Source organism: Anopheles funestus, assembly GCF_943734845.2.
Source record: "Anopheles funestus chromosome X unlocalized genomic scaffold, idAnoFuneDA-416_04 X_unloc_126, whole genome shotgun sequence".
In the NCBI taxonomy this organism is placed as follows: Eukaryota; Metazoa; Arthropoda; class Insecta; order Diptera; family Culicidae; genus Anopheles; species Anopheles funestus.
In genome coordinates, this window is record NW_026045068.1 from 7,501 (window position 1) to 20,000 (window position 12,500).

Genomic DNA, 12,500 nt, shown 5'->3' on the forward strand with positions numbered 1-12,500 from the left:
AAAAGTACCGATAGAGCACCCACATATAGCACCCCATTGGCCTAAGTTGGCCAAAAGTACCGATAGAGTATCCACAAAGAGCACCCAATTGGCCTAAGTTGGCCAAAAGTACCGCCAAGTAGCACCATAGAGGCCCGAGTAGAGCGAAATGTGGGCCAAATTGAACATTTGAAAATTTTTACAAGTCCAGAAAATTTTCTAAGTCCAGAAAATTTTCTAAGTCCAAAGAGTTGGACAAATTTCCTTAGGCCCAAAGGTTGCACTGAATGTTCCTAAGTTTGCCATCAGTACCCATGAAGTATCGCGAAGGTTCACCCGAAAGACACAATACGCCCTATAGTACCCACAGAGTACCCACAAGTTGCACCCAATTGGCCTAAGTTGGCCAGAAGTACCGACAAGTACCACCATAGAAGCCCGAGTAGAGCGAAATGTGGGCCAAAGTACCGAGTAGTTGCCACAAATGCCCAAATGGATACCAAAATGTGGTACCAAGTACCTAACTGTTGCAACAAATGCTAGCTTTCTGAGCAAAAGCTGTGGACCAATTTCGTAGAAGAACCGCCTAGGCGAAAAGGCAAAAATCGCCGAAGCTGGCCCGCTCGCAGAGCTCGCGGGCCAGGAGATACTCATAGGGCGATTTACTAGAGTGGGGAACTTGAGAATTTTTGTGTCCGAGACTTTGGGCAACTTCGCGGCCGCCCCCTTAAAGTAAAAGATTTTCTCTGGGTGCCTAAAATTCGCAATTCCCGCAAAGTCGGGAAGACGTTAAAGTTTTTGCCCAAAAAATGGCCATCGATTTAAGGTGATTTTCCAATAAGAAAATGCTTCCTATTTTGAATTTTTTCGAATATTTCCTAAACTAAGCGTCGGAGCACATGGCCGTGGAGGAACTTTTGGTAGCTTTTGGCAAGGGCTATCGGATGAAATAATAAGAAAGGCCATCAGAGCGATATTGGATTAATGCGGGCTCATAAACGCACCTGAGAAGTGAAAATTGGTACCTTGCACGCAGGATGCAAGAAATGCTTGAGTGTTAACCATCATCGGTACCAAGTACCTAGGTTATATCGAGTGCGTAGATGGAAGTCGGTACCAAAGGGAAACCTTCCTAGGCTAGGTGCACGCAAGTGAGTATGGATCGATCAGTAGAAAGATGGGAAGCCCAAGGAAACCTTCCTAGGCTAGGTGCACGCAAGTGAGTATGGATCGATCAGTAGAAAGATGGGAAGCCCAAGGAAACCTTCCTAGGCTAGGTGCACGCAAGTGAGTATGGATCGATCAGTAGAAAGATGGGAAGCCATAGGAAACCTTCCTAGGCTAGGTGCACGCAAGTGAGTATGGATCGATCAGTAGAAAGATGGGAAGCCATAGGAAACCTTCCTAGGCTAGGTGCACGCAAGTGAGTATGGATCGATCAGTAGAAAGATGGGAAGCCCAAGGAAACCTTCCTAGGCTAGGTGCACGCAAGTGAGTATGGATCGATCAGTAGAAAGATGGGAAGCCATAGGAAACCTTCCTAGGCTAGGTGCACGCAAGTGAGTATGGATCGATCAGTAGAAAGATGGGAAGCCCAAGGAAACCTTCCTAGGCTAGGTGCACGCAAGTGAGTATGGATCGATCAGTAGAAAGATGGGAAGCCCAAGGAAACCTTCCTAGGCTAGGTGCACGCAAGTGAGTATGGATCGATCAGTAGAAAGATGGGAAGCCCAAGGAAACCTTCCTAGGCTAGGTGCACGCAAGTGAGTATGGATCGATCAGTAGAAAGATGGGAAGCCATAGGAAACCTTCCTAGGCTAGGTGCACGCAAGTGAGTATGGATCGATCAGTAGAAAGATGGGAAGCCCAAGGAAACCTTCCTAGGCTAGGTGCACGCAAGTGAGTATGGATCGATCAGTAGAAAGATGGGAAGCCATAGGAAACCTTCCTAGGCTAGGTGCACGCAAGTGAGTATGGATCGATCAGTAGAAAGATGGGAAGCCCAAGGAAACCTTCCTAGGCTAGGTGCACGCAAGTGAGTATGGATCGATCAGTAGAAAGTGGGAAGCCCAGTACCAAATGCCCTAGTGAAGACCGTAAACGAATATCATGAACCGATAAGGAGCACCAAATGCCCTAGTGAAGACCGTAAACGAATATCATGAACCGATAAGGAGCACCAAATGCCCTAGTGAAGACCGTAAACGAATATCATGAACCGAGAAGTAGCAACGAATGCCTGAAAAAGTACCAAGTCCTCGGTATAGAGTAACGAGAGTTAACCGCCGTGATGTATGCAATGAGGGCAGCCATTGCATGGGTTCTGGACTTGGTTCGCGAATAACTTTTTTGCTAGACATCGGACAAAGTTGACGTGGAAGAACGAAATGTAGCATTTGGTGCCACCTATCCAAAACTTTTTCAAGATTGAAGATCCGATCGATACAGCCTGAGTTATAGGCAAAAGTTGGTGCAAAATTGAGCATTTTTAATGGTGAAAAATCGGTACTCCTCGAATAGCTCCTGTTGGAAGCATCGGACCACATGGTCGTGGAGGAACATATTGTAGCGTGCGGTGTCAAGTATCGACACCCAAAACCGCATGTCCGATGGACGGAAAATGACCAAGTTATAGTGAAAACTTGGTTGCACCAAATTCCCGAAGAAGTGCAACGAGAAGGTGAATGCGCAGGTTGTTCGTCGAATAGCTCCGGCCACAGACATGGTAGCGATTAGTGGTGCATGGAAGAAATCTAGCCACAAGTGCCATCTACCCATGGCCAGAAGAAAGTGTGGCCATATCTTGGATACCGGCGGAGCTATGGGGCAAATATGGGCCAAAAATGGTGCAAGTTGGACCAAAAATCCGACCAAGTGCGCGAGGCGCTTTCGTGAATAGCTCCGGCCACAGACATGGTAGCGATTAGTGGTGCATGGAAGAAATCTAGCCACAAGTGCCATCTACCCATGGCCAGAAGAAAGTGTGGCCATATCTTGGATACCGGCGGAGCTATGGGGCAAATATGGGCCAAAAATGGTGCAAGTTGGACCAAAAATCCGACCAAGTGCGCGAGGCGCTTTCGTGAATAGCTCCGGCCACAGACATGGTAGCGATTAGTGGTGCATGGAAGAAATCTAGCCACAAGTGCCATCTACCCATGGCCAGAAGAAAGTGTGGCCATATCTTGGATACCGGCGGAGCTATGGGGCAAATATGGGCCAAAAATGGTGCAAGTTGGACCAAAAATCCGACCAAGTGCGCGAGGCGCTTTCGTGAATAGCTCCGGCCACAGACATGGTAGCGATTAGTGGTGCATGGAAGAAATCTAGCCACAAGTGCCATCTACCCATGGCCAGAAGAAAGTGTGGCCATATCTTGGATACCGGCGGAGCTATGGGGCAAATATGGGCCAAAAATGGTGCAAGTTGGACCAAAAATCCGACCAAGTGCGCGAGGCGCTTTCGTGAATAGCTCCGGCCACAGACATGGTAGCGCTTAGTGGTGCATGGAAGAAATCTAGCCACAAGTGCCATCTACCCATGGCCAGAAGAAAGTGTGGCCATATCTTGGATACCGGCGGAGCTATGGTGCAAATACGGGCCAAAAATGGTGCAAGTTGGACCAAAAATCCGACCAAGTGCGCGAGACGCTTTCGTGAATAGCTCCGGCCACAGACATGGTAGCGATTAGTGGTGCATGGAAGAAATCTAGCCACAAGTGCCATCTAGCCATGGCCAGAAGAAAGTGTGGCCATATCTTGGATACCGGCGGAGCTATGGTGCAAATATGGGCCAAAAATGGTGAAGTTGGACCAAAAATCCGACCAAGTGCGCGAGGCGCTTTCGTGAATAGCTCCGGCCACAGACATGGTAGCGGTTAGTGGTGCATGGAAGAAATCTAGCCACAAGTGCCATCTACCCATGGCCAGAAGAAAGTGTGGCGATATCTTGGATACCGGCGGAGCTATGGGGCAAATATGGGCCAAAAATGGTGCAAGTTGGACCAAAAATCCGAAAAAGTACCTAGGTAAATGCGATGGTTGTTCGTCGAATAGCTCCGGCCAGAGACATGGCAGCGATTAGTGGTGCATGGAAGAAATCTAGCCACAAGTGCCATCTACCCATGGCCAGAAGAAAGTGTGGCCATATCTTGGATACCGGCGGAGCTATGGGGCAAATATGGGCCAAAAATGGTGGAAGTTGGACCAAAAATCCGAAAAAGTACCTAGGTAAATGCGATGGTTGTTCGTCGAATAGCTCCGGCCACAGACATGGTAGCGATTAGTGGTGCATGGAAGAAATCTAGCCACAAGTGCCATCTACCCATGGCCAGAAGAAAGTGTGGCCATATCTTGGATACCGGCGGAGCTATGGGGCAAATATGGGCCAAAAATGGGTAAAATTGTACGGTCCAAAGCCAAGGGTAAATTTTTTTATTCCTCTAATAACTTCTAGCACAGACATTGAATCGGTTGGTGATGTATGGATGAAATGTAGCAAACAGTTGGAACTACCCATAAAATCTTAAAGATTGACGATCCAATGTATAGAACCGGAGTAATGTGCGATACTTGGTGAAAAATCGAGTGAAAAATTAGCTATAAACTGTTTTTGGCCCATAACTCGAATACTAGACATCGGAAGGGGGGGTCGTAGAACGATTTTTTGTTGCCCTATCGATTCCCTATCGAACGAGCAAAAGTTGTTTTTTTGACCAAAAAGGACCCCTTCTCTAGTAAAATTGGCCTGATTTTACTAGTCCCCGGTACCCGTACAGGCAAAATGAGCAAAATGCTCAAGTATGAATGGTTTTTGGCCCATAACTCGAATACTAGACGTCGCAGGGGGGTGTCGTGGAACAATTTTTGGTAGCCCTTGAAATTATCTATCGAATGACATATACTTGATTTTTGGCCAAAAAGTTCCCTAGACTAGTAAAAATCGCATCATTTTACTAGAGTCGGGTACCCTGGACGAAAAATCGCTATAGTTGCGGTTTTTGGCTAATAACTCGAATACTAGACGTCGGAGGGGGGTGTCGTGGAACAATTTTTGGTAGCCCTTGAAATTATCTATCGAATGACATATACTTGATTTTTGGCCAAAAAGTTCCCTAGACTAGTAAAAATCGCATCATTTTACTAGAGTCGGGTACCCTGGACGAAAAACCGCTTAAGTTGCGGTTTTTGGCTAATAACTCGAATACTAGACGTCGCAGGGGGGTGTCGTGGAACAATTTTTGGTAGCCCTTGAAATTATCTATCGAATGACATATACTTGATTTTTGGCCAAAAAGTTCCCTAGACTAGTAAAAATCGCATCATTTTACTAGAGTCGGGTACCCTGGACGAAAAACCGCTATAGTTGCGGTTTTTGGCTAATAACTCGAATACTAGGCGTCGGAGGGGGGTGCCGTAGAACAATTTTTGGTAGCCCTTGAAATTATCTATCGAATGACATATACTTGATTTTTTGACCAAAAAGTTCCTAGACTAGTAAAAATCGCATCATTTTACTAGAGTCGGGTACCCTGTACGAAAAACCGCTATAGTTGCGGTTTTTGGCCAATAACTCGAATACTAGACGTCGGAGGGGGGTGCCGTAGAACAATTTTTTGTAGCCCTTGAAATTACCTTTCGAATGATATATAGTGGTTTTTTGGTCAAAAAGTGACCCCGAGACTAGTAACCCTCCATACACAAAACCGCCTAAAAAGTTTTGGTTTTGCAAAATTTTGAAAAGTGCGTCAAAAAAATTTTTTCAAAAAGTACCAAATCGTGATCAGAACTCACTATAGACCATAAAAAGTGAAATCCGATGGTCATTTGCAACACTTGGTCAATCGAGAAAAATTTCACTTTTTTACTAGAGTCGGGTACCCTGAACGAAAAATCGCTCAAGTAATGGTTTTTGGCCAATAACTCGAATACTAGACGTCGGAAGGGGGTGTCGTAGAACAATTTTTTGTAGCCCTTGAAATTACCTTTCGAATGATATATAGTGGTTTTTCGGTCAAACAGTGACCCCGAGACTAGTAACCCTCCATACACAAAACCGCCTACAAAAACTTTGTTTTGAAAAATTTTGAAAAGTTCAAAAAAATTTTTTTTTCAAAAACTACTAAAACGTGATAAGAACTTACTATAGACCATGAAAAGTGATATCCGATGATAATTTGCAAAAGTTGGTAACTAGTAAAAAATTTCACTTTTTTACTAGAGTCGGTGCAACGAGAAAAAAAAAGTCCGTGATGGAGAAAAATGGCACGTTTTCCACGCCTGTACGCTTTCGTTTACTATATAGGGGGTAGGTGAGCCAGAAGCATGATTTTGACTGAGTACGTATCTTTATGAATTTGGCCCTTCTAAATCGATTGAGACTACCCCCAGGACGATCGGACGACTGCTTCTGGCTCAAAATGTGGTTTTTAGATTTTGATCGTCAATTATGCGAGAAAAAATCGATTAGAAGTAAAGATACGAAATGCTTGGTCTAAGTTGGGAAACGACTTCGGATATTTGTTGGACGTTGTCGTAAAAGGTCCGAGGACCAAGGAAAAGTGATTTCCAAGTGGATTTATGCACTATTAGTCGATGGTAAGATGTGAAATTAGTAGAACTTACCATACAATTTGCGAAGTTGAAGCAATCGGTTGGTGAATATGGTACTGTCTGTCCAATTTGGTGGTTCGGAATGAGTGAAACGATGTTGATGATGGATAGACGTTGCGATTGCCCCCGATCGGGGAACAAATAGTGGTCTTTAAGGTCCAAGTACCTATGTTTTGGTAAGCAGAACTGAGAGTTAAAGGATGAAAGTCGGCCATTCCTAATATCATCCTATCGGTGGTTCGCGAGTTGTTTGAGGACCGGAGCAGCTCGCGATGAAACGGTCCTAGGGTATTGGTTATCCATCCAAGGAAGAGTAAATGCGATCCTAGATGTGTGTCGTTGGCCGTTCTACCGGCATCGCCTATAGATGAGATATCGACCGGCATGCCTTACTCGAAAGTTGAATTCTAGGATCGATGGTCAAACAGACCTATGAGCGATAAACCAAACTGAACACGTATTGATGTCGGCTTTTCCTATCATTTGATGCCGCAGGTTGTTTAGGGACCGGAGCAACTTGCGGCCGAGACGGTCCCCGGGGGTTTCTTTCTCCAAGGAGTGGAAACTATTAAGCAAGAGTTGTAGCAAGATACGATCCTCTGATGTGTCGTTGGCCGTTCATGCGGTATCGCCTGTCGATGAGATATCGATGGGCATGCCTTACTCTACCGACCTTCTAATTGAGAGTATTAATCAGGGATCGATGGTCAAACAAGACCAATGAGCGATAAACCAAACTGAACACGTATTGATGTCGGCTTTTCCTATCATTTGATGCCGCAGGTTGTTTAGGGACCGGAGCAGCTTGCGGCCGAGACGGTCCCCGGGGGTTTCTTTCTCCAAGGAGAAGAAACGATTAAGCAAAAGTTGTAGCAAGATACGATCCTCTGATGTGTCGTTGGCCGTTCAAGCGGTATCGCCTGTCGATGAGATATCGATGGGCATGCCTTACTCTCCCGACTGGATTACTGAGAGTTTAATCAGGGATCGATGGTCAAACAGACCAATGAGCGATAAACCAAACTGAACACGTATTGATGTCGGCATTTCCTATCATTTGTCGCAGGTTGTTTAGGGACCGGAGCAGCTTGCGACCGAGACGGTCCCCGGGGGTTTCTTTCTCTAAGGAGTGGAAACGATTAAGCAAAAGTCGTAGCAATAATCGATCACCTGATGTGTCGTTGGCCGTTCTTGCGGTATCGCCTGTCGATGAGATATCGATGGGCATGCCTTACTCTCCTGACTGTTTAATTGAGAGTTATAATCAGGGATCGATGGTCAAAAAGACCTATGAGCGATAAACCAAACTGAACACGTGTTGATGTCGGCATTTCCTATCATTTGTCGCAGGTTGTTTAGGGACCGGAGCAGCTTGCGACCGAGACGGTCCCTTCCCGAAAGATGGTGAACCGAGTCGTCTGGCGTAAAAACCGGACGACTCGAAAGGGCTTGACCCTTTCAAGTGAGCGATAATCACATTCTACGCTCAGTTCGACAGCTACAAGGCAATCACTCGCTATGTTCAGAGCTAATACATGCAACATGCCGGCATTGTTTCCACCGACGCATGGATTCAAGACTGGTGCACTTATTAGTTAAACCGTTCGCCTCCGGGTGTTTCGAGTTCAAGTCTGGATGAGGATTGATCTTGCTGGTAATAGCTTGAGCCCCTGAATAAGGGGTCGAAGCGTACATCTTGAGACCATGTACAACATATTACCAAATCGGCACCATGGGTTCGGGTGCAAGTGATGTAACCGTGAAAGATGTTGAGCAGCCCAACATCGGTTTACACACGCATAATAGGAAGGCAGCGCTGTCGACTGGTCAGTCGTGTAAGAAGTGTGCATTATCGATCACAAATATATTGGTGATCTGTAGGTTGCGCATACACCATGCCCGGTGTAAAGTGCCGTGGTCCCCCCCGGGGGGCTGCATCAAACCGTTCGCCACGCGAACTACCCAATGGAACGAACTCTATGCATTTAATAAGAAGAAGAGATGATAATGAAACACGGTCGATTTAAGAGTTGAAAACGTTGAAATACCTATAAGCAAGTCTTAAGTTGGTGGTGACCGTTACGCCCCAACAAATTGGTGCCTTACCCTACACCAAAGAGCCATTCAACATGGTTCAAGTGAGCGATAATCACGCTCTACGCTCAGTATGACAGCTGCAAGGCAATCACTCGCTAAGTTCAGAGCTAATACATGCAACACGCCGGCATTGTTTCCACCGACGCATGGATTCAAGACTGGTGCACTTATTAGTTAAACCGTTCGCCTCCAGGTGTTTCGAGTTCAAGTCTGGATGAGGATTGTTCTTGCTGGTAATAGCTTGAGCCCCTGAATAAGGGGCCGAAGCGTACATCTTGAGAGTAAATGTACAACATATTACCAAATCGGCACCGTGGGTTCTGGTGCAAGTGATGTAACCATGAAAGATGTTGAGCAGCCCAACATCGGTTTACACACGCATAAGGGGTTTATTGTTATCTGTAGGTTGCGCATACACCATACCCGGTGTAAAGTGCCGTGGTCCCCCAGGGGGCTGCATCAAAACGTTCGCCATGCGAACTACCCAATGGAACGAACTCGATGTATTGAAAGAGATGAACAATTAATAGCGAGAATAGGGGCCCGGAAGCAATTCCGCGGCCCTACGGTCGATTCAAGAGTTGAAACGTTGTACAATCGTGGATAGCACCTAGTGCTAATATGGTGAGAGATAATGTGTGAGGAAATTTAGTTTCCTAAAGTTTAGTTAGTGGTTTCCGTTGTGCCCTAACAAACTTAAAGTTGGTGGTGACCGTTACACCCCAACAAATTGGTGCCTTACCCAACACCAAAGAGCCATTCCATATGGTTCTAGAGAGAGAGAGTTGTGTGGAAATTTATTTCCCACTAAGCGAGTGTGTGTCTGTAGTGGAACGAATTCTGGTTGATCCTACCAGTAATATACGCTTGTCTCAAAGGTTAAGCCATGCATGTCTAAGTACAAACATAAATGAATGTGAAACCGCATAAGGCTCAGTATAACAGCTATAATTCACAAGATCATCCTACCACTAGTTACTTGGATAACTGTGGAAAATCCAGAGCTAATACATGCAACATGCCGGGACTGTTGCCCTCGCGGGTAGCTGAACTGGTGCACTTATTAGTTAAACCAATCGCCTCCGGGCGGCTTGAGTTGAAGTCTGGATAAGGACGCAGATCGTATGGTCGCTTGTCGACTGACGACAGATCTTTCAAATGTCTGCCCTATCAACTATTGATGGTAGTGTAGAGGACTACCATGGTTGCGACGGGTAACGGGGAATCAGGGTTCGATTCCGGAGAGGGAGCCTGAGAAATGGCTACCACATCCAAGGAAGGCAGCAGGCGCGTAAATTACCCAATCCCAGTACGGGGAGGTAGTGACGAGAAATAACAATATGGACCTCTCTAACGATGGTCCATAATTGGAATGAGTTGAGTATAAATCCTTCAACAAGGATCAAGTGGAGGGCAAGTCTGGTGCCAGCAGCCGCGGTAATTCCAGCTCCACTAGCGTATATTAAAGTTGTTGCGGTTAAAACGTTCGAAGTTGATTGCCCGTCCAGACACGTGACCGCCACGGGCGCCCGGTTACACGCCGGGGCCGTTCGTGCGCGCGCTCACGGCTGCGACTCACAATGGTGTACTTGGGCGTTACTCTGTGAACGAGTACCGTGCTACCGGTTAACTCCGGCACGGGCTCCTCATGGTGCTCAAGATACTCACATTTACCTTGAACAAATTAGAGTGCTCAAAGCAGGCTAAGACAAAGCGTCCGGCCCCCCCGTGGGGTTGGCGTTGGCCGAGAATAATCTTGCATGGAATAATGGAATATGACCTCGGTTTATACGATTTCGTTGGTTTGTCAGAAACCTAGAGGTAATGATTAACAGAAGTAGTTGGGGGCATTGGTATTACGGCGCGAGAGGTGAAATTCGTAGACCGTCGTAGGACCAACTGAAGCGAAAGCGTTTGCCATGGATGCTTTCTTTAATCAAGAACGAAAGTTAGAGGATCGAAGGCGATTAGATACCGCCCTAGTTCTAACCGTAAACGATGCCAATTAGCAATTGGGAGACGCTACCCCTATTCGGTGCTCTCAGTCGCTTCCGGGAAACCAAAATCGGGTTCCGGGGGAAGTATGGTTGCAAAGTTGAAACTTAAAGGAATTGACGGAAGGGCACCACAAGAAGTGGAGCTTGCGGCTTAATTTGACTCAACACGGGAAAATTTACCAGGTCCAAACTTATCGAGGTAAGACAGATTGATAGCTCTTTCTCAAATTTAAGGGTAGTGGTGCATGGCCGTTCTTAGTTCGTGGAATGATTTGTCTGGTTAATTCCGATAACGAACGTGACTCAAACATGCTAACTAGAACGCTGTCAGCAGTGCGCCTCCGGGCGCACCTGACGTTACAGCCGGGCGGCGCCTTCACGGGCGGTCGTCGGCTACGTTTGCCCTGCTTAGCGGGACAACTTGTGTTTAGCAAGCTGAGAATGAGCGATAACAGGTCCGTGATGCCCTTAGATGTTCTGGGCTGCACGCGTGCTACAATGTGGGTCGCAGCGTGTTCTCGCCAATAGGCGCCCCCATTCCGAGAGGAACGGGAAATCACTAAAATGCCCATCTAGTCGGGATTGGGGACTGCAACGGTCCCCATGAACCTGGAATTTCTAGTAAGCACTAGTCATTAGCTAGTGCTGATTACGTCCCTGCCCTTTGTACACACCGCCCGTCGCTACTACCGATGGATTATTTAGTGAGGTTTCTGGAGGCTTACCTTCCGCGGTTCCTTCGTGAGCTGCAGCTGGCATGGCTGAAGTTGACCGAACTTGATGATTTAGAGGAAGTAAAAGTCGTAACAAGGTTTCCGTAGGTGAACCTGCGGAAGGATCATTACTGATGATCGTCCGCGAGTGACCAACCATGGGCTGCCTTCGGTGTAGCTCGGTCGCTCGCTTGCTATGTGTCAGAATTTGTTGAAAGCCAACTCGTTCGTTGTACACTTTGATGGGTGACCATCACTGTGTCCCCGTGCCGAGCTAGATCTCCCCTAGCCGTAAGGCACTTGAACGCCCCTTCGACGACGAGTTGCATGTGTGTGGTATGTGTCAGAATCTGGTGAAGCTTTCTGCATGTGATGTGCCTTGTGTGGATCCGTGGCCATTGCATTGTGTCTGGTGTGTAGGTACCCAGACACTTAGAACGCTTGCGCGGAAAGCAAACTCGATCGTTGTACACTTTGATGGGCAACCATCACTGTGTCTCCGTGCCGTGCTAGATCTCCCCTAGCCGTAAGGCACTTTGAACGCCCCTTCGACGACGAGTTACAAGAGTGTGGTATGTGTCATAATCTGGTGAAGCTTTCTGCATGTGATGTGCCTTGTGTGGATCCGTGGCCATTGCATTGTGTCTGGTGTGTAGGTACCCAGACACTTAAGCAAACTCGATCGTTGTACACTGTGATGGGCGAGCATCACTGTGTCTCCGTGCCGTGTAAGAGCTCCCCTGGCCATCAGGCACTTGAAAGGTCCTTCGACGACGAGTTACAATAGTGGTGTGTTAGATACGTCAGGTGATGGTATCTACTGTTGTGCAATACGTATCCGGCCACGGCACGGAACGAACGGGAACTGTGGTGCAGACATACAAAGAGTTAAGCCTATTAGTCATTAACTCTAAGGACGGGGCCATGGGGCGGTACGCAAAGGATACGGATGAGCGAGTATGCAGGCCCAATACTCAATAGCTCGATCCGATCCAAGCACATGAGTTGACTGCGGCGCCAGGTTAACCAATGTGCTAGATTCTATTTGGCCAGTAGAATCTTGTGTCTTACGCGATTTGATACCAAGACACCAGAACGAAAGT